General features: G+C 43.5%; 1 long non-coding RNA gene and 1 other non-coding gene across 3 annotated transcripts in view; both read right to left on the bottom strand.

The window, feature by feature from the left end:
• TRNAH-GUG (transfer RNA histidin (anticodon GUG)) lies at positions 1 to 72 on the bottom strand. Its single transcript has one exon. It is a non-coding gene; the product is annotated as a tRNA-His (tRNA).
• A 12533-nt stretch (positions 73 to 12605) lies between these two features.
• The window catches only part of LOC143812503 (uncharacterized), a 68735-nt gene continuing 54242 nt past the window's right edge, over positions 12606 to 27098 (bottom strand). For both annotated transcript variants that reach the window (XR_013223600.1, XR_013223610.1), the window contains exon 3: positions 12606 to 13350. This is a non-coding gene — a long non-coding RNA (uncharacterized LOC143812503). The remainder of the gene's footprint in view (positions 13351 to 27098) is intronic.

Here is a 27098-nt window from a genome sequence, read left to right as displayed (position 1 = left end):
TGCCGTGACTCGGATTCGAACCGAGGTTGCTGCGGCCACAACGCAGAGTACTAACCACTATACGATCACGGCGAGCCACCAGGGAGCTCAGCTATGCTCTCAGCACTAAAGCTGATAGAGCAGACGTCACAGCACAGAGAGGACTAGTGCGCCACCTTGTGGATCGCCTGCAGATGTACATGTTCTGTCCTTGAGCTCTTGTACAGTAAAATAGCATGGAAGAATTGTTATATTTTGCTCAACCAAAAATAATACATAATTGCTTGGAAATATATAGGAAGTATATGTAGAGCACATGGGTGGGCTATGCACAGGCATGAGGCTTCTGGGGCTTCAGAAGTATGTTAGCCTTATGGTTAAGACTGCCCATGTTTCACGGCAGTAATTCTCACAACAAAATCATTAGTGCAACTGTCCGTGACTTACTGCCAGGATTCCATACTAGATATTTGATTTTGCTGCCAAGTTGCAGACAAGTGAAATGCTAGTTGCACGTCAGGTGTGACGGACATTGCCGTGTGTTGGTGTGACTTGTGACCAGCTACCGATAATCCAACACACCTAGAAACATATACGACTGTGTCGCAGGTCACAACGCAACACTATAGTTAATCATTGCATCCAGTGTTGCAATCTGTCATAAGATAATATTGCCGTGTAGCCCCAACCTAAGTGGTCCATTGTGAGCAGTGACAATCAGGAGGATTGCTACACTCCTACCATCAGCAATGGTTGGAGATGAAAAGCTGGGGGTGGTTGTGCGCGCGGCACCTTCTGTCATCAATGCAAGGGCTGAATGATTGGAAAAATGGAATTGTGTCTTTCAAATGGTTATGACATAGCCTTCGTGCACACGTTTAGTACTTGCAGCAGATTTTTCTGCTGTTAAAATCTGAGTGTTGGCAGGAAAAACGCTGCGTAAAATACACATATTTTTGCAACAATTTTTCTGTGCTGTTTTATGCGTTTTTAGCTGATGCTTTCTTCCCATTCATTTGAATAGGTGAAAAACACATCAAAACTCTGTAATCGCTGTAAACGCTGTAAACACTTCCAAGCTATAGATGTAAAAAAATGCTTTGAAGGTTCAAATCTACAAAGGAGAAATAAACAGCATGTTCACAAGAGTTCAGAAATCTCATTCACCTTGCCGCTACAGTAAAATTCTGTGTTTTTTCTTGGGCAAAAAAGGTGCTGCAAAATCATGGCAAAAATGAAGTGTTTGAACAAGCCCATATACTGTATACCAATTCAGACAAGATTTTAATAAAATACTACTATATCAAAATTGCAGTTATAGTCATTGACCTTCCCGTGCTGTTTTCTTTATTACTCACAGTTAGGGTTGAGCGACTTTCATTTTTTAAAGATCGAGTCGGGTTTTGTGAAACCCGACTTTGTCCAGAGTCGAGTCGAGTGCAGTCGGCCGATTATCGCTAAAAGTCGGGGATCGACCGAAACACGAAACCCAATGCAAGTCAATGGGGAAGCATAGTCGGCAGTGCGTGGAGGCCAGGAAAACACCTACAGTGCCCATTTTAATGCCAAAAACATCCATTCTTGTTTCTGAAGCTTGTCAATCTAAATTAACTTTATAATAATAGTTGGGCATAGGAAATTGGGGGTCATTTGGCAAAAGTTGTGGGGGGTAGGGCTGGTTCAAGGCTTTAGTGGGCCCAGGAAATGTGGACTCCATCACGGCGGTGGAGCAGGGAGAGGTAAGTATTTCAACGTTGCAAGTGCTGTGATCCTGAGCAAGCAGGGGGGGCCCACTCGTTCGCATTGGCACTGGCACAGGGCCCCTCAAAGTACAGCGGTGTGTTTGCACGGCGGGGGCGCCTCCCACCGGCAGCGACACTTTTGCGTACTCTGAGGGGCCCTGTGCCCGTGACGTTGCCAACGAGTATGCCCCCCCCCACCTGATGAAGGAACCTGCACTTTCATCTGCACCTTCCTCTTTGTCCCTGTGTAAGGTGGTATAACATGCGGGAAGGGGAACCTTACTTTCAGCAGGGTCAGATTCTGGCTGTGTAGAGTGCAAGGGGAATGTAGTGGTCTAGGTCAATGTACCAGCAGCCTCATCTAGCAGTGGCTGGGCAATGGGCAGGATGAGGAGGAAACAGATATAGGGCCAAAGAATAAAGTAGGCTAAATGCAGTTCAAAATTGGTAACAGGACTAAACAGGCGGCATTGCTTTGTTCAGTGGAGTAGCAAACCCAAGAGCAGCAGACACTGTTTTAAGGGCCCAACCACACTAGTAGGCCAAATGCAGTTTAATATCTGCTACTGTAGGCCAAAAGCCAGAAAGTTGAAGCTCAGCTTTATTCAGTTGAGGACAAACAACATGGAGGGGCAGACACCGTTAGTAGGCCCTAACCACCAATTTTTAAAAACACAGCACCTAATGAGAGCCAGAAGGTTGAAGCTCAGCTGTATTCAGTTGAGGTCAGACTCAACACCAGGGAGGGGCAGACACCGTTAGTAGGCCGTAACCAAAGTTGAAGGCCAAATGCAGTTTAATATCTGATACTATAGGCCGAAAGCCAGAAGGTTGAAGCTCAGCTGTATTCAGTTGAGGGCAAACACCAGGGAGGGGCAGACACCGTTAGTAGGCCCTAAACACCCTTTTTTTTTTTAAATAACAGCACTTAATGAGAGCCAGAAGGTTGAAGCTCAGCTGTATTCAGTTGAGGTCAACACCAGGGAGGGGCAGACACCGTTAGTAGGCCCTAAACACCATTTTTTAAAAAAAAAAAACACTTAATGAGAGCCAGAAGGTAGAAGCTCAGCTTTATTCAGTTGAGGACAAACACCAGGGAGGGGCAGACACCGTTAGTAGGCCCTAAACACCATTTTTTTTTTAAATAACAGCACTTAATGAGAGCCAGAAGGTTGAAGCTCAGCTGTATTCAGTTGAGGTCAACACCAGGGAGGGGCAGACACCGTTAGTAGGCCCTAAACACCCTTTTTTTAAAAAAAAAAACAGCACTTAATGAGAGCCAGAAGGTAGAAGCTCAGCTTTATTCAGTTGAGGACAAACACCAGGCAGGGGCAGACACCGTTAGTCGGCCCTAAACACCCTTTTTTTAAAAAACAGCACTTAATGAGAGCCAGAAGGTAGAAGCTCAGCTTTTTTCAGTTGAGGACAAACAGCAGGCAGGGGCAGACACTGTTAGTAGGCCCTAAACACCCTTTTTTTTAAAAAAAAAAACAGCACTTAATGAGAGCCAGAAGGTAGAAGCTCAGCTTTATTCAGTTGAGGACAAACACCAGGTAGGGGCAGAAACCGTTAGTAGGCCCGAAACACCCTTTTTTTAAAAAAAAACAGCACTTAATGAGAGCCAGAAGGTAGAAGCTCAGCTTTATTCAGTTGAGGACAAACACCAGGGAGGGGCAGACACCGTTAGTAGGCCCTAAACACCCTTTTTTTAAAAAAAAAACAGCACTTAATGAGAGCCAGAAGGTAGAAGCTCAGCTTTATTCAGTTGAGGACAAACACCAGGCAGGGGCAGACACCGTTAGTAGGCCCTAAACACCATTTTTTTTTTTAAATAACCGCACTTAATGAGAGCCAGAAGGTTGAAGCTCAGCTGTATTCAGTTGAGGTCAACACCAGGGAGGGGCAGACACCGTTAGTAGGCCCTAAACACCAATTTTTTTTTAAACAACAGCACTTAATGAAAGCCAGAAGGTTGAAGCTCAGATTTATTCATTTGAGGACAACTTGAATTAGGGACTGCAGACAGACTTACCAGGCTGTCCCCTGTGTGGACCATGCATCCAATACATTAACCCATTGCGCCACAAAGGACACGTAACCTTCCGTGGCCATGCCTACAGGTCCATGTGTCTGTTGTCAGGTGTACCTTTGGACTCACAGATTGACATAGTGCATGGACAATGCGGTCTTTTACATGCTGGTGGAGGGGTGGGATGGCTTTTCTCCCAAAAGAATTGTCAACTGGGTAGCCCATAGCGTGGTACAGCGTAGTCCATCATGGCTTTATTAATATTAAATAAAATAAAAAAATAGGCTCTATGCACTGTAAAATAGGTTCCAGGGGTAAACGGGCAGCATTGGTGTGGTCAGTGGAGGAGTAATGCAAGTAGGGACCGCAGACAGGCTATCAAAGGCCTAAAATAACAAACAATAGGCTTATGGCAGTTTTACATCGGTTACATGGATACACAGGCAGGCAGCATTGTGGTCAGTGGAGGAGTAATGCAAGTAGGGACCGCAGACAGGCTATCAAAGGCCTAAAATAACAAACAATAGGCTCATGGCAGTTTTACATCGGTTACATGGATACACAGGCAGGCAGCATTGTGGTCAGTGGAGGAGTAATGCAAGTAGGGACCGCAGACAGGCTATCAAAGGCCTAAAATAACAAACAATAGGCTCATGGCAGTTTTACATCAGTTACATGGATACACAGGCAGCCAGCATTGTGGTCAGTGGAGGAGTAATGCAAGTAGGGACCGCAGACAGGCTATCAAAGGCCTAAAATAACAAACAATAGGCTCATGGCAGTTTTACATCGGTTACATGGATACACAGGCAGGCAGCATTGTGGTCAGTGGAGGAGTAATGCAAGTAGGGACCGCAGACAGGCTATCAAAGGCCTAAAATAACAAACAATAGGCTCATGGCAGTTTTACATCGGTTACATGGATGCACAGGCAGGCAGCATTGTGGTCAGTGGAGGAGTAATGCAAGTAGGGACCGCAGACAGGCTATCAAAGGCCTAAAATAACAAACAATAGGCTCATGGCAGTTTTATATCGGTTACATGGATGCACAGGCAGGCAGCATTGTGGTCAGTGGAGGAGTATTGCAAGGAGTGTCTGAAACAGTTAGTACTCCAAAAAAATAAATAGATGTTAATGTCTCGCAAAACAACTACAAGTAAAAAAAGGGTGTCATGCTTAGGTACAGGGGTGGGCTCAACTGCAGAGTTTATGACAAAGTAATTTGGCAGTAAATTAGTATTTACTAACCCAGACTACTTTAACTAGCATCATAGATGCAAACAAATTGGTATTGTTTGTCAGTGCCAGGCATTGAATGATGTCAGTGCATAGACTAAACATTGGTGGAGCTGTGCGAGATAATTTTGCACGTGGTGGAGCACAGTTTGAGCTGGGGGGGGGAACTCTCTTGTGGCCGGCGGTACCGCCCCAGGGCCCCTCATGTTACAATGGTGTGTCTGACGTTGGGTGCGCACCACCACCGCCAGAGACACTACATTGTACTATGAGGGACCCAGTGGCAGTGCCGTCGACCAAAAGCGGGCACACCCACCTCTTCAGACAATCAGCACTGTAACGGGTGCTTGCGCCAAGTGGCGAGACAACGGCCCCGTGGGGGGATTTTTCCCATTGGGGGAGGTGTAAACATGTCGTATGCTGGACAAACAGCTGCTGCAAATTAACAGATTGGAACACTCAGTAAGACCAGTCCACAAGCAAGACCTTTTTATAGGAAAGCTAGGTGTCAGCCGGGAAAGGTGGGGCAAAATAATTTGAAATCCAGGAGTGGTTCATTTTAATGAAGGTGAGATCATCCACATTTTGGGTAGCCAGACGAGTCCTTTTTTCGGTTAATATTGAACCAGCAGCACTGAATACACTTTCTGATAGCACACTAGCTGCTGGGCAAGCAAGCTCCTGCAACGCATATTCTGCCAATTCAGGCCAGGTGTCTAATTTTGATGCCCAGTAATCAAATGGGAATGACGGTTGAGGGAGAACATCGATAAGGGAAGAAAAATAGTTAGTAACCATACTGGACAAATGTTGTCTCCTGTCACTTTGAATAGATGCTGCAGTACCTGTCCTGTCTGCGGTCATTGCGGAATCATTCCACAACCTGGTCAGAAAACCCCTCTGTCCAACGCCACTTCTGATTTGTGCACCTCTAACACCTCTGCCATGTAGCCCCCTGCAGCTTGTGTGAGACTGAGAACCATCACCGGCGCTGTGTGCTGGGAATGCCTGAATCAAACGGTCTACAAGAGTAGCTTGTTTGGTTGCTAATATTTGTTCGAGGTTCTCATGTGGCATAATATTTTGCAATTTGCCTTTATAGCGAGGGTCAAGGATGCAGGCCAACCAATAATCGTCATCACTCATCATTTTAATAATGCGTGTGTCCCTTTTGAGGATACGTAAGGCATAATCTGCCATGTGGGCCAAAGTTCCAGTTGTCAAATCTGCGGTTGTGCTGGTTGGAGGGGCTGTTACAGGCAAATCTACGTCACTTGTCTCCCTTAAAAAAACAGAACCCAGCCTTGCAACATCACTAATTTCTGTTGGCCCAGGAGAAGCTTCCTCATTCAAAAAGTACTCATCCCCATCATCCTCCTTGTCCTCCTCCTCCTCTTCGCCCGCTACCGCGTCCTCTACACGGCCCTGACCAGACAATGGCTGACTGTCATCAAGGCTTTCCTCTTCCTCGGCTGCAGACGCCTGCTCCTTTATGTGCGTCAAACTTTGCATCAGCAGACGCATTAGGGGGATGCTCATGCTTATTATGGCGTTGTCTGCACTAACCAGCCGTGTGCATTCCTCAAAACACTGAAGGACTTGACACAGGTCTTGTAGCTTCGACCACTGCACACCTGACAACTCCATGTCTGCCATCCAACTGCCTGCCCGTGTATGTGTATCCTCCCACAAAAACATAACAGCACGCCTCTGTTCGCACAGTCTCTGAAGCATGTGCAGTGTGGAGTTCCACCTTGTTGAAATGTCGATGATTAGGCGATGCTGAGGAAGGTTCAAAGACCGCTGATAGTTCTGCATACGGCTGGAGTGTACGGGCGAACGGCGGATATGCGAGCAAAGTCTGCGCACTTTGAGGAGCAGGTCGGGTAACCCCGGGTAACTTTTCAGGAAGCACTGCACCACCAGGTTTAAGGTGTGAGCCAGGCAAGGAATGTGTTTCAGTTGGGAAAGGGCTATGGCAGCCATGAAATTCCTTCCGTTATCACTCACAACCTTGCCTGCCTCAAGATGTACAGTGCCCAGCCATGACTGAGTTTCATTCTGCAAGAACTCGGACAGAACTTCCGCGGTGTGTCTGTTGTTGCCCAAACACTTCATTGCCAATACAGCCTGCTGACGCTTGCCACTAGCTGTCCCATAATGGCACACCTGGTGTGCAACAGTGGCAGCTGCGGATGGAGTGGATGTGCGACTGCGGTGTGTGGACGAGCTCTCGCTTCTGCATGAGGAGGAGGAAGAGGAGGAGGGGGGGCAAACGCCTACAGCCAACTCTTTCCTTGACCGTGGACTAGGCAAAACTGTCCCAATATTGCTGTCCCCTGTGGACCCTGCATCCACCACATTCACCCAGTGTGCCGTGATGGACACGTAACGTCCCTGGCCATGCCTACTGGTCCATGCATCTGTTGTCAGGTGCACCTTTGTAGTCACAGACTGCCTGAGTGCATGGACGATGCGGTCTTTAACATGCTGTTGGAGGGCTGGGATGGCTTTTCTAGAAAAGAAGTGCCGACTGGGTAGCTCGTAGCGTGGTACAGCATAGTCCATCAGCGCTTTGAAAGCTTCGCTTTCAACTAACCGGTAGGGCATCATCTCTAATGAGATTAGTCTAGCAATGTGGGCGTTCAAACCCTGTGTACGCGGATGCGAGGATGAGTACTTCCTTTTCCTAACAAGAGTCTCATGTAGGGTGAGCTGGACTGGAGAGCTGGAGATCGTGGAACTAGCGGTGGTGCCGGTGGACATGGGTGAGTGAGAGAGGGTTGGAAATGGTATTCTTGCCGGTGCCCTACATGCAGTGTTTCCTACTGCAAACCTGGTGATTCCCTGACTGCTTTGGCCTGGCGACGAAAGCTGCACAGATACTGCCGGTGGTGCGGGAAATGGTGGGTTTACAGTGAGGGAAGGGATGTAGCGTTGCTGACTAGCTTCATTGGCCGAGGGTGCTGCAACCTTTAGGGACATTTGGTAGTTATTCCAGGCTTGCAAATGCATGGTGGATAAATGTCTATGCATGCAACTTGTATTTAGACTTTTAAGATTCTGACCTCTGCTTAAGGTAGTTGAACATTTTTGACAGATGACTTTGCGCTGATCATTTGGATGTTGTTTAAAAAAATGCCAGACTGCACTCTTTCTACTATCGGATAACTTTTCAGGCATTGCAGACTGAGCTTCTTTAACCGGATGGCCACGCTGTCCTCCAACAGGTTTTGGTTTTGCCACGCGTTTTTGGCCAGATACGGGCACGGTATATGGAACCTGTTGTGATGTTGATGCCTGCTGCGGCTCCTCCTCCGCTTCTGAACTACTGCCGCCTGCACCCTGTTCCCCCAATGGCTGCCAATCGGGGTCAACAACTGGGTCATCTATGACCTCCTCTTCTATGTCGTGTGCAACTTCGTCTGTGTCACCGTGTAAGCCGGTGGTATAGCGTTCGTAACGGGGCACCATAGTCTCCGCTGGGTTTGATTCTGTCTCAGTACACTGCGAGGGCAATGTTCTGGTCTGAGTCAAAGGAACAGCATAGTAATCTGGCTGTGGCTGTGCATCTGTGCACTCTATGTCCGATTCAACTTCTAATGGGCATGGCCTGTTAACTGTTTCACTGTCTAACCCAGGAACGGTATGTGTAAAGAGCTCCATGGAGTAACCTGTTGTGTCGACTGACGCATCCTTCACTGTTGTTCTGGGTGAAGGACACAAGGAAGCGACTTGTTCCTGACCGGGAGCATCCACTGATGATGCACTGCTCTGACATTTGGCACTTTCCGAGGAGGAGGCGAAAGAGCTAGAGGCAGAGTGAGCAATGAAAGCCAATACTTGTTCCTCCTGCTCCGGCTTCAAAAGTGGTTTTCCTACTCCCAGAAAAGAGAGCGTTCGAGGCCTTGTGTAGGCAGACGACGTTTTTGGCTCAACAACTCGAGACTTAGGTGCTGTACTGCTTTTACCAAGACCACCTGATGCTCCACCACCACTACCATCATTACCAGCTGACAATGACCGCCCACGGCCACGACCTCTTCCACTAGACTTCCTCATTGTTTGCAAAACGTAACCAAAGTAACGCTATTTGTTACTGTAAAACAACTTATAAGGTGAACTCAAACTTCTGTAGGATTTATATATACCTTTATAGGTGCCTGACACTGAAAGGAAAATCAGGCCCAATGTTACACACTAGGCTTTCTGTGCCCCAATAATTTGAGACATATGGCACACACAGGAGCAGCACTCAAGCAGACTTGTCAATATTTATCACCCACAAATTATTTTTTTTTTAAAAGGGAGAATTTACCCAAAAATAAAAAAAAGGCCCAGTATTACACAGTGGTTTTCGGTGGCACACAATGAGAGAGAGATGCCAACCACAGCAATGGCACGGAGGCAGACTTGCCAATATTTATCTCCCACTAATTTTTTTTTTTTGAAAAGGGAGAATGTACCCAAAAACAAAAAAAATGGCCAAGTATCACACACTGGTTTTTGGTGGCACACAATGAGAGACAGATGCCACACACAGGACTGGCACGGAGGCAGACTTGCCAATATTTATCTCCCACTAATTTTTTTTTTTGGAAAAGGGAGAATGTACCCAAAAAAAAAAAAATGGCCAAGTATTACACAGTGTTTTCGGTGGCACACAATGAGAGACAGATACCACACACAGCAATGGCACGGAGGCAGACTTGCCAATATTTATCTCCCACTAAATTTTTTTTGGGAAAAGGGAGAATTTAGCAAAAAAAAAAAAGGGCCAAGTACTACACAGTGTTTTCGGTGGCACACAATGAGAGACAGATACCACACACAGCAATGGCACGGAGGCAGACTTGCCAATATTTATCTCCCACTAATTTTTTTTTTTTTGGAAAAGGGAGAATGTACCCCAAAAAAAAAAAAATGGCCAAGTATTACACAGTGTTTTCGGTGCCACACAATGACAGACAAATGCCACACACAGCAATGGCACGGAGGCAGACTTGCCAATATTTATCTCCCACTAATTTTTTTTTTGGAAAAGGGAGAATGTACCCAAAAAAAAAAAAAAATGGCCAAGTATTACACAGTGTTTTCGGTGCCACACAATGACAGACAGATGCCACACACAGCAATGGCACGGAGGCAGACTTGCCAATATTTATCTCCCACTAATTTTTTTTTTGGAAAAGGGAGAATGTACCCAAAAAAAAAAAAAAATGGCCAAGTATTACACAGTGTTTTCAGTGCCACACAATGACAGACAGATGCCACACACAGCAATGGCACGGAGGCAGACTTGCCAATATTTATCTCCCACTAATTTTTTTTTGGGAAAAGGGAGAATTTAGCAAAAAAAAAAAAAGGGCCACGTATTACACAGTGTTTTCGGTGGCACACAATGAGAGACAGATACCACACACAGCAATGGCACGGAGGCAGACTTGCCAATATTTATCTCCCACTAATTTTTTTTTGGAAAAGGGAAAATGTACCCAAAAAAATAAAAAATGGACAAGTATTACACAGTGTTTTCGGTGCCACACAATGACAGACAGATGCCACACACAGCAATGGCACGGAGGCAGACTTGCCAATATTTATCTCCCACTAATTTTTTTTGGGGAAAAGGGAGAATTTAGCAAAAAAAAAAAAAAAAAAAATGGCCAAGTATTACACAGTGTTTTCGGTGGCACACAATGAGAGACAGATACCACACACAGCAATGGCACGGAGGCAGACTTGCCAATATTTATCTCCCACTAATTTTTTTTTTTGGAAAAGGGAGAATGTACCCCCCCCCAAAAAAAAGGCCAAGTATTACACAGTGTTTTCGGTGCCACACAATGACAGACAGATGCCACACACAGCAATGGCACGGAGGCAGAGTTGCCAATATTTATCTCCCACTAATTTTTTTGGGGAAAAGGGAGAATTTAGCAAAAAAAAAAAAATGGCCAAGTATTACACAGTGTTTTCGGTGCCACACAATGACAGACAGATGCCACACACAGCAATGGCACGGAGGCAGACTTGCCAATATTTATCTCCCACTAATTTTTTTTGGGGAAAAGGGAGAATTTAGCAAAAAAAAAAAAAATGGCCAAGTATTACACAGTGTTTTCGGTGGCACACAATGAGAGACAGATACCACACACAGCAATGGCACGGAGGCAGACTTGCCAATATTTATCTCCCACTAATTTTTTTTTTTGGAAAAGGGAGAATGTACCCCCCCCAAAAAAAAGGCCAAGTATTACACAGTGTTTTCGGTGCCACACAATGACAGACAGATGCCACACACAGCAATGGCACGGAGGCAGAGTTGCCAATATTTATCTCCCACTAATTTTTTTGGGGAAAAGGGAGAATTTAGCAAAAAAAAAAAAATGGCCAAATATTACACAGTGTTTTCGGTGGCACACAATGAGAGACAGATACCACACACAGCAATGGCACGGAGGCAGACTTGCCAATATTTATCTCCCACTAATTTTTTTTTTTGGAAAAGGGAGAATGTACCCACCCCCCCCAAAAAAAGGCCAAGTATTACACAGTGTTTTCGGTGCCACACAATGGGAGACAGATACCACACACAGCAATGGCACGGAGGCAGACTTGCCAATATTTATCTCCCTGCAGTTATCTCAGAAAAGTATGGCAGGCAGCTATAAAAAGGACTGCTGCACACAAAAGTGTGGACAAACACACAAGATAGCTGTGCAGAAAGGAAGGAAAAACAGGATTTGTGCTTTGAAAAAAGCAGTTGGTTTGCACAGCGGCGTACACACAGGCACAGCAACACAGCTATCAGGGTCAGGGAGCCTTCTAGTGCAGCCCAATGAGCTACAGCGCTGAGGAAAAAAAAATGTAGCTTCCACTGTCCCTGCAATCAAAAGGTGGTGTTGGACAGTGGATATCGCTACAGCACAAGCGGTTTGTAGCTTTATGTACCCTGCCTATCACTATCCCTGCTTCTGAAGAAGCTGCAGCAACCTCTCCCTACGCTCAGAGCAGCAGCAGTAAGATGGCGGTCGGCGGGAACGCCCCTTTATAGCCCCTGTGACGCCGCAGAGAGCAAGCCAATCACTGCAATGCCCTTCTCTAAGATGGTGGGGACTGAGATCTATGTCATCACGCTGCCCACACTCTGCGTCCACCTTCATTGGCTGAGAAATGGCGCTTTTAGCGTAATTGAAATGCGACTTTGGCGCGAAAGTCGCGTACCGCATGGCAGACCCCACACAGGGATCGGCTCGGTTTCATGAGACGCCGACTTTGCCAAAAGTCGGCGACTTATGAAAATGAACGATCCGTTTCGCTCAACCCTACTCACAGTATGTCCCCTATATTATTAGATACAACATTAAATGGGTTTTCCCACGAACAAAGTACATTTTCATCAATAAATCTTGGAATAATAATAATTTCCACAATAGTGTTAAAGAATGTCCCTGTGCTGAGATAATCTTATACATGTGCCCTTGCTATGTACTGTGCAATGGACATGTCTGACCATACAGGACATGGTCTCATCATACCACATCTTCCGGCAGGGCCGGCATCACCTATCGGCACACCCATGGCAAGTCCCAGGGCCCTGGACGAACGGAGGGTCACGCTATTGGGCCCATGAGATGAGAGACCCCAATGCCAACCCTGGCACAGGCCCATCTCCTCTCAAATACGCACCTCTCCCCATTCCACGTTACCCTGATCTCGTCAGCATCTTCTGACTCTGTGACGTCTCAGTGCAGAGGGAACAATGTCGTCACTGCAGAACGCCCTCTGTGCAGAGAGCTAGAAAATGCTGAGGAGCATGGAGCTGTGGGGAAGGAGGAGAGGTGAGTATTTGATTTTACTCTGTCACTAATTAAGAGGCAGTGAACGATGTGGTGGATGGAAGCTGTGAGTGAGAGTGTGGGAGTGAAATACTCATGGTACAAAGCACACTACCAAAACTAAAAGAATAAGAAAATGTTAAAATGTGAGTAATAATGTAGAGGTGCAAAAACCAAGAATACGCTGCACAATGCGTAAAGACATATAAACAAAGCCCATATATATTAAATAAGCTTTTGTGGGAGATAAATTACCAAACAAGCATAGTCATCAAATGCACATTATGGTCACAGTATGTACAATGGAACTGTATTAAAGTCCAGATCTTGATTGGCAAAAAATTGAAAGTCAATGTTTCGATGAATCACAGTCCATCCTTGTGACAGCAGGAACGACATCCGACAGCATCCTTGTATTGTGCTGCAGGAGAAGATTTCTCTTTCCCATGCCCATAAAAAGAGGTTGGCGTATGACGATGCGCAAAATGCCCCCATGGCCATTCCTTGTCATTGAAGATAGATCTGTTTGTGGAAAATAAAGCAATTGTGTGTTAATATAAACTCCAGAAGGATAAGCAGGAACTCAATCAGCTGTGGTTCAATGTTACTATTCTTAAGGCACTAAGCAGTTGCTGTCAAGCCATCAGAGTGCCCGATGGAGGCATACAGTGACTCTACATCTGCTGTAAGCATGAGCATATTTTCAATCAGGTGCATGCGATCTAATCTGTCCAGTGCCGCTGTTGTGTCGTTGATGTATGAGGGTAGAGTCGCCACCAGAAGTTTAAGAAAGTGGTTTAGTGTGTCACAAACCACCTCGCATAGGCCATCGTTACCTGCTCCAAAGGGTCAGCTGGGAAGGTTGAGTGGATCCTTATGGATTTTTGGGATGAAGTAGAAAGTAGGTAAGCTGGGATCTTGTGTCCGGATCATCTCGAGCATCTGTTTGGAAATGATATCTTCTGAACGTGCCCTTTCTAGGAAGGAGACCAGTTCTGCTTGGAAGATAGTAAGGGTCGCATAACAATTTTTTGGCCAGTATCTCATACATCTCATTCAGCCATATTACTAAATTGCCCTCTAATCTGCAGGTTTATATAAAACATCATTCCAACTCTGGAGTTCCCTTCTTGCAGTTAGTTGGTCTCCATTCAGGTTCTGCATCCAATTTTGGGTGGCGGACAATGCACTGCTAGTAACCTTGCAGTGAAAGAAACACTATCAGGGGGCTGGCTGCTACTAAAAGTCGGGGGGGACTCAACTCGGACTGCAAAGGAGTAGGTCCTGTAAAGCTGAATTACAAGTGTTCTAAAGGTAATAGAACTGTACTGGGCATGTCATCTTTATAGATTATGAGTGCAGAGACAGAGGTAGGGAGCTCTCTCTCCCCTCCAATCGGCAACCCCAAGACGTCATCGTGGGGGCCCGATCATTGCCATGGTGAATCGAGGTCATCATGGTGACATCTGGGTCGCCAGGCTAGCAAGCTTGCTAATCCATGGTCAGTACAAGGTCTAACAAGCTTGTGTGTCAGTGCAAAACTGACAATTATAAAGCATTTCAATGCTGGTGCAGCAATCAGGCACGTGAAAGTGAAAGTCCCATAGAGGGACTAAGTAAAAAAGTTGAAACAAAGGGAAAAGAATTGTAAAAACATTTTTTTAAATCGTAAAATAAAAAAAAAGTAAAATATTTTGTACCCATAAATTTGTATTTTTATATAAAAAATTAAATAAAAAAGTGCACGTTTGGTACTGCTGCGTCCAGAAGAACCCACCCCATAAAACTGTCCCATTAGTTAACCACTTCAGTAAAACCATAAAAATAAAAATAAATAAATAACAGGGCCAAAAACAATTCCTTTTCATCATACCGCCGAACAAAAAGTGGAATAAAACACGATTAAAAAGACAAATATATAAACAATGGTATAGCTGAGAACAGTATCTTGTCCCGCAAAAATCAAGCCGCCATACAGCTCCATCAGTGGAAAAATAAAAAAGTTATAGCTCTCAGAATACAAAAATGCAAAAATAATGATTTTTTTTCTATGAAATACGGTAATTGCATTGTGTAGAAGCGACAAAACATAACAAAAAAATATAAATGAGGTATCACTGTAATCGGACTGACCCAAAGAATAAAGCTGCCTTATCTTTTACAACACACGGATTGACATAAAAAAAATTCCTGAATTCCTGGTTTTTGTTTATTCTGCCTGACAAAAATCAGAATAGAAAGCGAACAAAAAACGTTATTTGCCAGAAAATGGTACCAATATAAAACGTCAACTCATCCTGCAAGAGGCAACCCTCCACAAGACTCTGTTAGCAAAAGTAAAAAAAATCACTCTCAAAACATGGCAATGCAAAAGCTAGTTTTCGCAATAAAAAGTGTTTTTTAGTCTGTGACAGCAGCCAAACATAAAAACCTGATCTATGACCCGGCAGTGTCCGTATTTTTAGGCAAAAGCACGGTCGACCACAGTTTTCTTCCCCTATGAAAAGGAAACCACTGAGCAGAGGCCAGTAGGAGTCCAGAGTATCTCTGTTGCCTCATTTTTGTGAATGCATCCCTCCAAGGTTTCATCTCAATCAAGTCGTAAAATGACCCCAACATAAGCTTCAAAACAATCCACAGAAAAAGCAAGTTCCTAAAAGAAATATAGGGGGCTTCCACATTAGGCTTTGTTCACATGTTGCAAAAATCTGCTCTAAAGAAGATGCAGGTTTTGCTTGGATTTTTGTTGCATTTTTGCTGCATTTTTTGTGAATTTTTTGCTGCTTTTTTTGTCAATCTACATGGGTCTCTTGTGACTGCTGATAAAGTTTAGTGACAAAAAAATCATATTCTACTTCATAAGGTTTTGGCACAGAAAAACACAGAAAACTCTGATATCTGCGTTTTTTAGCATTTTTCACCACCCATTACTTTCAATGGGTGAAAAACGCTGAAAAAATGCTGAAAAAAACACTGAAAGAAGTGACATGCTCTATTCTGCAAAATCCAAGCAAAGAACAAAATACCGAAGACAAAGAAAAAGAAAATTTCTGAAATCTCATAGACTTTGCTAGTACTGTGAAACAGAGTTGAAAATGTGCATAAAAAACGTATAAAAAATGCAGCAAAAATGCCACGAGTGAACATACAAGGGTATGTTCACTCGTGGCATTTTTGCTGCATTTACCTTACTGGTATTGCAAATGATCTGGAAAAGCTCAATGGTTCCTTACCGGCCCTAAAGAATGCACTCCCAAGTCAAAATGCCGCCCTCCCTCCGCATTTAGCGTCCATATATTTGGCATTTATGTAGCGATGAGAGCCCGCCTAATTTATGGGTGCATGTCTCCAGAAGCAAGAGCTGGGCATAATGTACTGGGCAATACAATGTACTGGGCACTACAATGGCAATTTTCACTTAGCAACATTCAATGCTGCTTGTTTCTGGAAAACACTCGTGGAGTCATATCATCACTGCACCTGTAGATCAATTCCCGCGGGGTATAATTTCAAAAATGGGGTCGCTGGAGGGGAGTATTCTGCTCTTCTGGCACTTAAGTGCTTTGTATACAGTTAGGTCCATATATATTTGGACAGAGACAACATTTTTCTAATTTTGGTTACAGACATTACCACAATGAATTTTAAACAAAACAATTCAGATGCAGTTGAAGTTCAGACTTTCAGCTTTCATTTGAGGGTATCCACATTAAAATCGGATGAAGGGTTTAGGAGTTTCAACTCCTTAACATGTGCCACCCTGTTTTTAAAGGGACCAAAAGTAATTGGACAATTGACTCCAAGGCTATTTCATGGGCAGGTGTGGGCAATCCCTTCGTTATGTCATTCTCAATTAAGCAGATAAAGGGCCTGGAGTTGATTTGAGGTGTGGTGCTTGCATTTGGAAGGTTTTGCTGTGAAGTAAACATGTGGTCAAAGGAGCTCTCCTTGCAGGTGAATCAAGCCATCCTTAAGCTGCGAAAACAGAAAAAACCCATCCGAGAAATTGCTACAATATTAGGAGTGGCAAAATCAACAGTTTGGTACATCCTGAGAAAGAAAGAAAGCACTGGTGAACTCCTCAATGCAAAAAGACCTGGGCGCCCACGGAAGACAACAGTGGTGGGTGATCGCAGAATAATCTCCATGGTGAAGAGAAACCCCTTCACAACAGCCAACCAAGTGAACAACACCCTCCAGGAGGTCGGCGTATCAATATCCAAATCTACCATAAAGAGAAGACTGCATGAAAGTAAATACAGAGGGTTCACTGCACGGTGCAAGCCACTCATAAGCATCAAGAATAAAAAGGCTAGACTGGACTTTGCTAAAAAACATCTAAAAAAGCCAGCACAGTTCAGGAAGAACATTCTTTGGACAGATGAAACCAAGATCAACCTCTACCAGAATGATGGAAAGAGAAAAGCATGGCAAAGGCGTGGTACAGCTCATGATCCAAAGCATACCACATCATCTGTAAAACACGGCGGAGGCAGTGTGATGGCTTGGGCATGCATGGCTGCCAGTGGCACTGGGTCACTAGTGTTTATTGATGATGTGACACAGGACAGAAGCAGCCAAATGAATTCTGAGGTATTCAGAGCCATACTGTGTGCTCAGATCCAGCCAAATGCAGCCAAAGTGATTGGTCGTCGTTTCATACTACAGATGGACAATGACCCAAAACATGAAGCCAAAGCAACCCAGGAGTTTATTAAAGCAAAGAAGTGGAATATTCCTGAATGGCCAAGTCAGTCACCTGATCTCAACCCAATTGAGCATGCATTTCACTTGTTAAAGACTAAACTTCAGACAGAAAGGCCCACAAACAAACAGCAACTGAAAACCACCGCAGTGAAGGCCTGGCAGAGCATCAAAAAGGAGGAAACACAGCGTCTGGTGATGTCCATGAGTTCAAGACTTCAGGCAGTCATTGCCAACAGAGGGTTTTCAACCAAGTACTAGAAATTAACATTTTATTTAAAATTATTGAATCTGTCCAACTACTTTTGGTCCCTTTAAAAACAGGGTGGCACATGTTAAGGAGTTGAAACTCCTAAACTCTTCATCCAATTTTAATGTGGATACCCCCAAATGAAAGCTGAAAGTCTGAACTTTAACTGCATCTGAATTGTTTTGTTTAAAATTCATTGTGGTAATGTTTATAACCAAAATTGGAAAAATGTTGTCTCTGTCCAAATATATATGGACCTAACTGTATGTTGTCTGCACACTATTCTAGGAATTCTGCTCTCCAGGAGGCAAATCAATCCTGAGTTTTGCCATGTGGCTAAGCAATACTGTACAGAAACATATGGGGTATTTCCACATTCAGCAAAAATTATGGGACAAATTTCGGTGCCATTTTTACCCATTTCTCCATGTGAAAATGAAACATCTGGGGCTAAAACAAAATTTTCGTGGTAAAAATGTGATTATTTTCTTTTGTTGCCCAATGGTATAAAATTCTATGACACACCTGTGGTGTCAATATGATCACTGCAACCCTAGATGAATTCATTGGGGGTGTAGTTTATAAAATGAGATCACTTCTGGGGAGTTTCCGATGTTCTGGCACCTCAGGAGCTCTGCCAATGTAACATGGCACCCTCAAACCATTCCAGCAAAACCTTCAAACTTTAACATGGCGCTTCTTCCTTTCTGAGCTTTGCACTGTGCCTCCAAAGTAGTTTTTGACCACTTATGGGGTATTGGTGTAATCAGGAGAAATTGCACAACAACCTTTGGGGTCCATTTTCTCTTGCTATCCTTGTGAAACAACATTTTTGTGGAAAAAATAAAATGTTTTAATTTTCACAGTTCAACATTGTAAAATTCTGTGAAGCACCTGTGGGTTCAAGGTGCTCAGTACACATCTAGATAATTCCTTGAGGGGTCTAGTTTCCAAAATGGGGTCACTCGTCGGGAGTTTCCAGTGTTTAGGAACATCTGGGGCTCTCCAGAAGTGACATGACTCATACAGACCACTCCATCAAAGTCTGCATTCCAAAACGTCACTCCTTCCTTTCTGAGCCATGCCGTGAGCCCAAACAGTAATTTTCCCCCACAGAAAGGGTATCTGCATACTCAGGAGAAATTACACAACAAATTTCAGGGTCCATTTTCTCCTGTTACCCATGTGAAAATATAAAAATTGTGGCTAAATAAACATTTTTGTGGGAAAAATTGATTTTTCATTTTCACAGGTTTATGTTATAAATGTCTGTGAATCACCTGAGGGTTAAAGGTGCTCACCACACATCTAGATACATTCCATGAGGAGTATAGTTTTCAAAATGGGGTTACTTGTGAGGGGTTTTCACTGTTTAAGCACATCAGGGGCTCTCCAAACGTTACATGGCGTATGCTCTTTTGTGCTTGCTTCCCTTCCAAGCCCGGCCATGCGCCCAAACAGTAGTGTTCCCCCACATATGGGGTATCTGCATGCTCAGAAGAAATTGCACAACAAATTTTGCATTCCATTTTCTTTTGTTACCCTTGCAAAAATGAAAAATTTGGCACTGAAGTTAAATTTTTCTGAAAAATAAATAAAATGTTCATTATTTCCTTCCACAATGCATTAATTTGTGAAGCATCTGAAGAGTTAATAAACATCTTGAATGTGATTTTGAGGACTATGAGGGGTGCAGTTTTTAGAATGGTGTCACATTTCGGTACTTTCTGTCATATGGGCCCCCAAAATCACTTCAAAGAAAAAGGTTTTTGTAAATTTTGTTGAGAAATTGCTGATCAACTTTTAGCCCTTCTAACTTACAAACAAAATAATTATGTCTCAAACATGATACCGATGTAAAGTAGACATGTGGGAAATGTTATTAATTAACTAATTTATGTGATATAACTCTCTTGTTTAAGGGCATAAAAATTAAAATTTTGAAAATTGCAAACTTTTTGCCAAGTTTGCAATACTTTCACAAATAAATGCAAGTCTTATCAAACAAATATTATCTCTTTCATGAAGTACAATATGTCATGATAAAACATTCTCAAAATCAGTGGGATCCATTGAAGCGTTCCAGAGTTATAAACTTATAAAATAACATTGGTCAGAATTGTACAATTTGGCATGGTCATGAGGAAAAAAAACAGGCTTGGGGGCAATGGGGTTAAATCACAAAAAAAAATATTTCAGGTCAAGTTATTTATCAGAGCATAGGATCGTAAAAAGGCGCAATATTGGTATGTCATTATACCTAAAAATTACCATGTAAAAATTATTTTCAGTTAGAGATTATAATAAAAAAATCAGTTCACCCAGGAACAATCTTGAATCATGCACTAGCAAGTTCACGAGTTACTGCCAGGGTAGACCTGGGCAATGTGTAAGCCATTGGCCACATGTGGTATTTTAGCTGCTCCTATCCAGACCGCTGACCAAGATAGCCAAGGAGCTGTCAACTGTGATAGGTGACCTGTACCACGTGGCCACCCTCCACCCAGCATCTCAATTTCCCCAATATCTGCAGCCTAAAAGGCAGGTCAACCACTGTGCCTAAGTACACTCGACAGACTGGAACAGATCATTGGTGAAAAGGGGTTAAGTGAGTAGATTTTTTTATTGTTAATACTTGGGGGGTGTAGGGACATCACACTGTGTGGAGGGCAGTGTAAGGACATCATACTGTGTGGGGGCTGCATGAGGACTTCATGGTGCATGGGCGCTATGTAGGGACATTATAATGCTTGAGAAGCTGTGTGAGGACAATATACTTTGTGGAGGGCAGTGTGAGGACATAATACTCATGGGGGCTGTGTGGAGACATTTTACTGTGTGTGGGGCTGTTATGGGGATAACTGTGTGAAGGGCTGTGTGAGATCATGCTGCGTGAGGGGCTTCGTGGGGATATCATTTTGCATGAGAGGCTTTGTGGGGACCTTGTATTGCATGGAAGGCTATGTAAAGACATCGTACTGTGCAAGGGGCTGTGTGGGGACATTATACTGTGTACCTGGCTGAGTGGAGAGAGACATCATTTTGCATGATGGGCTGTGTTTGGACATCATTCTGTGTAAGAGTCTGTGTGGAGACATCATGCTGCATGGGTGGCTGTGTGGGAACATAATATTGCATGAGGGACTGTAAGGGGACATAATACTGCATGGGGGGCTGTATGATGACATCATGCTGCATGGTAGGCTGTGTAGGGACATCATACAGTATGGGGGCTGTGTGGGGACATAAAACTGTGGAGGGCTTTGTGAAGATAACATGCTGAATTGGGAGGTGTGGTGGCTGTGTGGATATGTGATACTGTTTGAGGGGCTGTGTAAGGACTTCATTCTGCATGGAGGGCTGTGTGAGGACATCATACTGTGGGGAGGCAGTATAGTGACAATATACTGTCTGGAGGGCTGTGCGAGGACATCATGCTGCATGGGGGCTATACAATGGCATAACTAGAGTCTAATGGATCCCAGTGCAAAATATGAACCTGGGTCCCCTGTATGTTGGTCAGATGTATGGGTCTTTGTAGCATTCTAAATCCTACAAAGACATATGTGTTGGCCCTCTCTCCCCCTTTTTGTAGTATTTGATGCATTGGAAAACAGAACTTAATATTTGGCACAAAAACCTTTGTTTGCAATTACAGAGGTCAGATGTTTCCTGCAGTTCTTGACCAAGTTTACACACTGCAGCAAGGATTTTGGCCCACTCCTCCATACAGATCTTCTAGAGATCTTTCAGGTTTCGTGGTTGTTGCTGGGCAATGTTGAGTTTCAGCTCCTTCCAAAGATTTTCTATTTGTTTCAAGTCTGGAGATTGGCTAGGCCACTCCAGGACCTTGAAATGCTTCTCATGGAGCCACTGCTCACTTGCCCTGGCTGTGAGTTTCAGGTCATTGTCATGCTGGAAGACCCAGCCATGACCCATCTTCAATGTTCTTAATGAGGGAAGGAGGTTGCTGGCTAAATCTCACGATACATGACCACATCCATGTCCCCTTTGCAGAAAAGCACCCCCAAAGTATGATGTTTCTCCCACCATGCTTCACAGTTGGGATAGTGTTCTTGAGGATGTACTCATCCTTCTTTCTCAAAACATGGCGAGTGGAGTTGACATCAAAAAGTTCTATTTTAGTCTCTTCTGACCACATGACCTTCACCCATGCCTCCTCTGAATCATTCAGATGGTAATTAGCAAACTTCAAGTGAACCTGTTCATGTGCTGGCGTGAGCAGTGAGCCCTTGTGTGCCCTGCATTGCTGATTTTAATCCATGACGGACTAGTGTATACTAACAGTAATGTTTGAGACTGTGGTCTCAGCTCTCTTCAGGTCACGGACCAGGTCCTCCCGTGTAGTTCTGGGCTGATTCCTGACCTTTCCACAATCATTCTTACCCGACAAGATGAGAACTTGTATTGAGCCTCAGACCAAAGAAGATTGTCAGTCATCTTGTGTTTCTTCCATTTTCTAATAATGGTGCCAACAGTTGTTGCCTTCTCACCAAACTGCTTGCCTATTGTTCTGTAGCCCATCCCAGACTTGTGCAGATCTATAATTTTGTACCTAGTGTACTTAGACAGCACTTTGATCTAGACAATGGTGGAGAGGTTGGAGTGTGATTGACTTAGTACGTGGTCAGGTGTTTTTTATACAGGTAACGAGTTCAAACAGGTGCAATTTACACAGGTAATGAGTGCAGAGTAGGAGGGCTTCTTAAAGAAAACTAACAGGTCTGTGAGAGGCAGAATTATTGCTGGTTGGAAGGTGATCAAATACTTATTTCATGCAATAAAATGTAATTTAATTATATAAAAATCATACAATGTGATTTTCTGGATTTCTTTTAAGATTCTGTCTCTCACAGTTCAAGTGTAGCTATGATAAAAATTACCACTCCATTCTTTATAGGTAGGAAAACTTTCAAAATCAACAATGTATCAAATAATTATTTTTTACACTGTATTCCCCCCATCCTGGGCTCATCCTAATGTATATGTCGCTCATCCTGGACACATCCTGGTATATATGCCCCCTATTCTAGTGTATATGTACCCCATCCTGGGCCAATCTTGGCTCATCCTGGTATATATGTCCCTTATTTTTGGCCCTATCCTGGTATATATGCCCGCTTTCCTGGTATATACTGTATGTCCCCCATCTTGGTATATATGTCCCCCATCCTGGTATATAAGTCGATATCTTGTGCTCTTCCTGGCATCTATGTCTCACTTTCTGGTATATATGTCCACCATCCTGGGCCCATCCTGGTATACATGTCCCCCCATCCTGATATATATGTCTCCCATCCTGGGCCCTTCCTGATATATATGTCCTCTGTTCTACTGCTGTTCTTTAACACAATTTAAAAAATAAGCGTTTCTACTCAATTTCCTTAGCTCCCACGACATGCATTGTCCTCTTCTGTAGCTGGCAGATGACTTCAGCCTGCAAGCAATGGGAAGCACATTATGTCACTGCCATGCGCTGCCAGTGACTTGCATGACAATGTAAGCTGCTGGCCTCTCATTGGCCGGCAGGTTCTATTGCGGGTCTCGGCGAGTCTCTGCACCACAATGCATTTCAACTGAATGTGCATCCTCAGATGCACATCCAGCTGAAATTTTCACTGGTGTCGGCGCCAGTGGCCACCCGCACAGTCCCGATCTGCTACCGTGATTGTTATGCCCTAGAGCTACATAGGTATAGCACTCTGCATGGGGTGCTATGTGGGGACCTTGTACCACATGGGAGGCTGTGTAAGGACATCATACTGTGTAAGGGGCTGTGTGTGGATATCATATTGTGTAATGGGCTGTGTGGGGCCATAATACTGCATGCGGGACTGTGTGGGAACATCATGCTGAATGAGGGGCTTTGTGAAGACATCACACTGCATGAGGGATGTGTGGAAACATCACACTGCATGGAGGGTTATGTGGGAATATCACACTGTATAAGGTACTGTGTGGAGGCATGATACTGCATGAAGAGATGTGTGGGGACATCATACTACATGGAGCGCCGTGTGGTGGTGACATAATACTTTATGAGGGGGCTTTGTTGGGACATCATACTGTGTGGGTGGACTGTGGACTCATCATACTGTGTTGGGAGCTGTTAATTAAGGTACAAGGACTGAATAACTGGAGCAGTATGATTTACTGTTTTTTCATAAGCTTTAGAAAAGGCAGAAAATTATATACATAGTTTTGATTAGCTGCTACAAATAAGAATACTTATTACAATAAGCACTATTGTAACACGTATTAGCAGCAGCGGCTAGTCAACACACATACAGTAATTCTCAATATTATGTGATAATTTATTTAAAATAATAATAACCCCTTAATAATGACCGACAATACGTCTTTGTACTGACCTGGGATATAAGAGAATAGCATCCCTACACAGGTGACAATCCAGCAGCTTTCAGCTGTACACAATAGCTAACAACTTGCTGCATTAGCGATTATCAGTTTTGGCACCGTCCATATCTGTTTAACCTCTTAAATGCTGCTGTCAAAATTGACTACAACATATAAACTGTTAACAGAGAGTGGGGGCTTCCTCTTTATCACCCTGAGATCATGATTGTGTGGTCCTGATGTCTGTCATGGCAATTTATGACCAAATACCGGCCTTAGAGTCTGCCGACTATAGTGACCTGTTCAGAGTTAGCAACATTTATTCCTGAAAATGACCTGTAGGGTTAATAAACTACCTGACAGAAGTTTCAATATGTCGAGGGGTGCTGTTTTTAAAATGGTATCACTTTTGGGAGGTTTCCAATATATAGAACTTCCAAAGTCACTTCAAACCTGGATAGGTCCCTAAAAAAATCTTTTTGAAAATTTCCATGGGAAAAGGAAAAATTACTGCTACATATGTAACCCCTTAGTGACAGAGCCAATTTGCAGCTTAATGAGCAGGTCAATTTTTAGGCTAAGTGCACACATTGTGGATTGGTGTGCGGATTTTTCCGCACTGTTTTTGCAAAATTCGCAGGTAAACCACACTGCGGATTACCCGTAGATTTACCTCGTTTTTTGTGCGGATTCCACCTGCGGTTTTACACCTGCGGATTCCTAATGAGAAGCAGGTGTAAACCACTGCGGAATCCGCACAAAGAATTGACATGCTGCAGAAAAAACAACGCTGCGTTTCTGCACGTTTTTTTCCGCAGCATGTGCACTGCGGATTTTGTTTTCCATACATTTACATGAGACTGTACAACGCATGGAAAACAGCTGCAGTTCGGCAGCGTCAAATCCGCTGCGGATCCGCAGCAAAATCCGCAACTTGTTCACATAGCCTTACAATTCTGACCACTGCCACTTTATGAGGTTATAACTCTGGAACACTTTAACGGATCCCACTGATTTTGAGATTGTTTTTTCGTGACATTGTACTTCATGTTAGTGGTAAAATTTCTTTGATATGGCTTGAGATTATTTATGAAAAAACCGGAAATATGGAGAAAATTTTGAAATTTTCAAACTTTGAATTTTTATGCCCTTAAATCAGAAAGATATGTAATAAAAAATTCTTAATAAATGACATTCCCACATGTCTACTTTACATCAGCACAATTTTGGAAGCAAATTTTTTTTGTGAGGAAGTTATAAGGGTTAAAAGTTGACCAGCGATTTCTCATTTTTACAACACTATGACAGAAAATACCCAACAGTGACACCATTCTAAAAACTGCATACCTCAAGGTGCTCAAAACCACATTTAAGAAGCTAATTAACCCTTTACGTGCTTCACGGGAACTGAAGCAATGTGGTAGGAAAAAATGAACAATTAAATTTTTTCACAAACATTTTATTTCAGAACCAGTTTTTTTATTTTGACAAATGTAAAGAGAGAAAATAAACCACAAAATTTGTTGTGCAATTTCTCCTGAATATGCTGATACCCCTTATATGGGGGTAAACCACTGTTTGGGCGCACAGCAGAGCTAGGAAGGGAAAGAGCATCGGTTGACTTTTTCAATGCAGAATTGGCTGGAATTGAGACCGGACGCCATGTCGCGTTTGAGGAGCCCCTGATGTGCCACAAGCGTGATGGAAATATATATATACTGTATATTTCATATAAATCTCACTTGCATATATACTCACAAACCAGACATGTATTGGGACTTTCCAGACATAAAGAGGAACTGAACACCAGATGTCCGGAGCTGATGTCTCAATTTTGGCCTAATTACAAAAAAGCCGACAGTTACACTTTAGTTGCTTAATCAGCATTCATATGTGCCTTAATCACAATATTCCATATATATTTATATAACCAATAACAGAGGAGCTTGACCACATGGTAATTAATTAACCATCCCTTTCTATATGCAATTATAAAAACCATGTATGTACAATAAACCATCAGTATTGATGGATTCTTATTCTGTCATTATTCATTATTCCATAACACAAGTGACATCATTTTGTAAACTAGACCCCCCCAAGGAACTTATCTAGATGTGTGGTGAGCACTTTGAACCCCCAAGTGCTTCACAGAAGTTTGTGGCGTAGAGCCGTTAAAATATAAAATCATATTTTTTCCACAAAAATGATATTTTGGCACCCAAATTTTTATTTTCCCAAGGGTAACAGGGGAAATTAACCCCCCAAAGTTGTTGTGCAATTTGACCTGAATACGTCGATACCCCATAAGTGGCAGTAAACCACTGTTTGAGCGCACAGCAGAGCTCGGAAGGGAAGGCTCGCCGTTTGACTGTTTCAATGCAGAATTGGCTGGAAATGAGATCGGACGCCATATCTCGTTTGGAGAGCCCCTGATGTCCCTAAACACTGGAAACTCCCCATAAGTGACACCATTTTGGAAACTAGACCCCCCAAGGATCTTATCTAGATGTGTAGTGAGCACTTTAAACCCCCAAGTGCTTCACATAAGTTTATATCGTAGAGCCGTGAAAATAAAAAAAACATTTTTTCCACAAAAATGATCTTTTTACCTCAAAATGTTTATTTTTCCAAGGGTAAAAGGAGAAATTAGACCAAGAAAGTTGTGCAATTTGTCCTGAATATGCCGATACCCCAAATGTGGAGGTAAACCACTGTTTGGGCACATGGCAGAGCTCGGAAGGGAACGAGCACCGTTTGACTTTTTCAACGTAGAATTGGCTGGAATTGAGATCGAACGCCATGTCGCGTTTGGAGAGCTCCTGATGTGCCTAAACAGTAGAAACCCCCCTCAAGTGACCCCATTTTGGAAACTAAATCACCCAAGGAACTTATCTAGATGCGTGGTGAGGACTTTTAACCCCCAATTGTTTCACTA

The sequence above is a fragment of the Ranitomeya variabilis genome, chromosome 1 (genome assembly GCF_051348905.1).
Source record: "Ranitomeya variabilis isolate aRanVar5 chromosome 1, aRanVar5.hap1, whole genome shotgun sequence".
NCBI lineage: Eukaryota > Metazoa > Chordata > Amphibia > Anura > Dendrobatidae > Ranitomeya > Ranitomeya variabilis.
This window is presented reverse-complemented; position numbering and strand designations above follow the sequence as displayed.